The following is a 4301-nucleotide window of genomic DNA, read 5'->3' on the forward strand; positions in this document are numbered from 1 at the left end:
CCAAGAGGGAGGGGGGGGAGGATGCACTGCCGCTGGGAGCAGATGGACCAAGAGCTCCGCCTGCCTGACGGATCAAGCTGCTGCAGAAGACCGAGAATGCTGACTGATGGATGCGCCAAGCGTTGGGCTCTGATAAGGTTTTAAGGGGCTCCACAGTGAAAGGTTCCTACAGCTTGTTGTTCATAGTAACCTCCTGTAGGCGTCACTGCAGGACCTGCTTCCATTAAACGGACAGTTTGGATGTTTTTCTGTGGAAAAAAGGTCAGGAACAGTTAATGTCTCACCTCTGTTTGGAGAAACGGAGTCCAATTCTAACCGTTTTAGTTCACAGTTAATATCACAGGGAGCAGCTACCAGCTCATAGTTATAAAGATACTAGGTGATAAATATGAATTTTGGTTTTTATTCGTCAAACTGACATAATTGGACTTTAGTTGAATTTGACTAATATTATTAAAGCAAATAAGAAAGAAACAACAAATAATGACTTTTGAAATGTGTTTTATTAAAAAATGAGAGCTGTAATCACAGTACAGTGACGACCCCAAGGGGTGGCCAGGAGTGGCCAAGCACCCCCCCCCCCTTCCCTCCATCTGACTGTAGCATTTGTATTAAAAGATTACAAAGTCATTTAAAAATTATTTGATAAGCTTTCATCTTGTCTTTATTATTAGTCAGCACCTGATCACACTTCAGACTTGAAGCTAATGATGGTATATTAGAGCATCCTGGTGCAAAGAGCTAAACTTTTATACATGACACGGTTAGTCGAATAATCGTCAACAAAACTGGTGATTAGTTGATTATTAAAATAGTCGTTTGTGGCAGCCCTAGTTACGATGCCCCTTGTGACTTTGGCAGAGCACATCCAACCAGGAGGGGAGAACTAAAGGAATACCCAGGACACGCTAGAGGGACTATATTCTTTTGCTGGCCTGGGAAGGCCTTAGGATTGCCTTGAAGGAGCTGGCCTAATTGTTACACCAAAAGTCACATACACCTTCTTCTGTGCACGCATTCAGACAACAGTTTTTGGAGCATTATTTCCTGATATTTTGACATCTCGCCTTGGATTGACTAACAGCAACACAACTCTACCACTGACTTGCAACATGGATGTTTTATCTACACAAATAACACGTCTGGAGGCGTTATTGCTGTGTGGTGAAGTTGCTAGTGCTAATGATTAGCTGAAAGTAGTCGGGACGTTTCGTGTTATTTCTTGAATTTTAAACCAACAACAGCCTTCTCCAGATTGAGTTAAGGGTGAGTCCATCAGAATTAGCATCAGAAGGGTTTTATTGCCATATGTGCGAGAAATCACATTAGGAAATTGCTGCAGTACTGGTGCAAAAAGACAGATAATAAGAGATAAACAAATATAGGAAGTAGGAATGTAATCATGATAAAATGATAATATAAAGTGGTTATAATTAGAGAAGCGGCTACTATATACAAGACAGTGAAGGAACTGGTCAGAGTGGAACAATTCAGGTAACACAACACCGGGTCATACTGAAACCAAGTGACTGGAGTGGGCAGTCCTAGGATTGTCATTCATGAGTCCAACTTCAGAGGGGAAGAAACTGTTTTTCTGGCAAGAGGATCTGGTCCGAATGGATCTGAGCCTCCTGCCAGATGAGAGAGAATCAAAAACACTAACACTAACACTAGCATACAAAGTCCGAGATGGTACGGCTCCCATCTACCTGAATCCTCTTGCAAAGGCTTACGTCTCGGCCCGGCCGCTCCGGTCATCACAGGATCGTCGGCTAGCAGTGCCTACACCACGCTCAGGACAATCCAGACTTTTCTCATGCATTGTTCCACAAATGTAGAATGACCTTCCAAGCACTACCAGAACTGCGGCTTCCTTTTCAATTTTCAAGAAACTCCTGAAGACCCTGCTCTTCAGAGAGCATCTTCTTAACTAGCACCTTGCCTGCACCCGTCCCCTCTCTCTACCGTCCACTCCTTGTTCCCTCCTCTCCATGACTGATGCCAAGTTGTTGTTGTTATTGTTGTTGTTAGCCTCAAGGGCAAAATGCCGATTATCACTTGTAAGTCGCTTTGGACAAAAGCGTCTGCTAAATACATAAACATAAACAAAAAGACTATGTCCAGGGTGACACGTGTCAGCTGCTATCCGACCGGCATGCCTCGGTGTGCTGGAGGTGTACGGGTCCTGTATGGAGGAGAGTTTGCAGCCAGTGACCTTCTCGGCAGAGCGTACAACACGCTGCAGCCTCTTCTTGTGCCTGGTATAGCTCCAGCGTACCACACGGTGATTGAAGAGTTGAGGATGACTCGGTGACTGCGGTGTAGAACTGCTTCATCGACTGCACTGATAGGTTGAACTTCAGCTGCCTCAGGAAGTTCATCCTCTGCTGGGCCATTTTTATGATAGAGGTGATGGTGGGCTCCCACATGAGGTATTCGGTGGTGGTGGTGCCCAGAACATGAGTCCATCATCGTGATGGGCGTGTCAGACAGCGTTATGGGGGGAGGGGCTGGGTCAGAATGAATGTTGACAGTGTGTCGTAGATTTGTCAGGCTATCTTTGATTTTCATCATCTATTTTCTCTCAGAAGCTCATGCAGCATATAAGAGTTGGACAGGAGACCATTTTATTGTTCCGCTAGCATGAAAAACTCAAAGTGACTGATTTAATTATGTTTTTAGTGAACCACACTTTAACACTCAGCTTGGTGAAGTTGGATTAGTCAAGAAACAGAGAAAAAGCAACACTGGAAAAAATGCACATGGCATCTCTACTGGAACTGCAAGGGGCAACGTTTCTTCTTCTCTTTTTTTCCTTCTCTCAGAGTAAAACATGGACTTCCTGACCAGAACATCATGTTTAGCCCAAAAAACAACCTGAAGCGGACTCCACTCAAGAGCAGTCCTGAGTTACAACCATCGACAGGTTACAACGCGTCATTTGGAATTCTAGGATGTCCAAAGAAGATCCCGCCTTTTTCGTCTGATTTGGCTAGAAAGGCTCTAGTACGATTGGATATTTAATTTAACAGCAAACTGGCTGTCCTCAGTCCTCGCTAAGTACTGACTGTCGTGTCCTTCTGCCACCAGCAGGAAGCTGTTTTGGGGAGTTTAGTAAAGAAAATGTGAACTTAGCGCTATAATAAACAGCCTGTCCTGTTTGCACAATATTATACGTTTCATGTTTCATAAAAAAAAATAAAAAATGTAAAATGTGAATTTTAAATCTTGTTGCATTTATAAAACTGTTGGACTTTCTTTACATCTCTTGGCTCTGAAGCATTCGATTACAGAGGATAAACATATGTGCCTTACCCGGGCATGACATTTTACCCTCCCACTGTCTTATGTGTGACCCCGCGAGGAAAGTTGACCATTGAGCAGGGTTGATGGTTTATCCCTTGAGGTCCACGTGGCAGGGGTGAAGTGGTGCTCACTCCTCACCCCTGCCACATGGACCCAAGGGATAAACCATCAACCCTGCTCAATGGTCAACTTTCCTTGCGGGGTCAGACCCATTAGGACAGTGGGAGGGTTATTAAAACAGCCCTATTCTGCCAGCTGTGTGCATCAGGTCTGTTTCTTCTCTAGAATAATGAAAACTGGTGAAAATTAGGTCTAAATCATAATCAGCTTTAACTTAATTTTTGATTACATGATATACATTTAATCTGATGATGAGAGATGTGCTGTAACTTGTCTTAACCTATTAAAGCAGGATAGCCTAATAATGAAGTAATACGATAACCCCAATAGAGCCAACAGATAGTCAGTCTACAGTGTGATAAAATGCTACAAGAATTATTACAAGTTCGCATTTGATGTTTTTCAGGTTCTTTTATGAAATAAACTGAACCTGGTTTGTTGCTAAACAGGAAAGGATGTTTTTTATAGTGATGAGTTCACATTTTCTTCAAAAAAACTCCTCAAGATCTGGCTGTAAACATAAAAACCTGCAGCAAGGGAAAACTGTTTCCTCTTACACGAAATAGCCAATCGTAGTAGAGCCTTTCCAGCCGATCAGAGGCGAGAAAAGCGAGACCTTCCTTGGACGTCCTAGAATTCCAAATGACTCGAGTTGCAACTGCTTCTTCTACGAGTTTCGTTCTGGCGAGATGCTCGTTTGTTTGTTTTAATGACGTCATTACGCGGCTCGTGCACTAGCTTTGAGAGCAACTAAACATTTTTGTGACAGGGAACTGTGTATTTTTACAATTGATAAGCGAGTGTAATTGATTACAGTATGATATTTTTATTGATTTATTTGAATACATTATGAAATTGTTCTTCCTCGTTCGTTT

This window comes from Nothobranchius furzeri, chromosome 3 (genome assembly GCF_043380555.1).
Source record: "Nothobranchius furzeri strain GRZ-AD chromosome 3, NfurGRZ-RIMD1, whole genome shotgun sequence".
NCBI classification, from domain to species: Eukaryota; Metazoa; Chordata; class Actinopteri; order Cyprinodontiformes; family Nothobranchiidae; genus Nothobranchius; species Nothobranchius furzeri.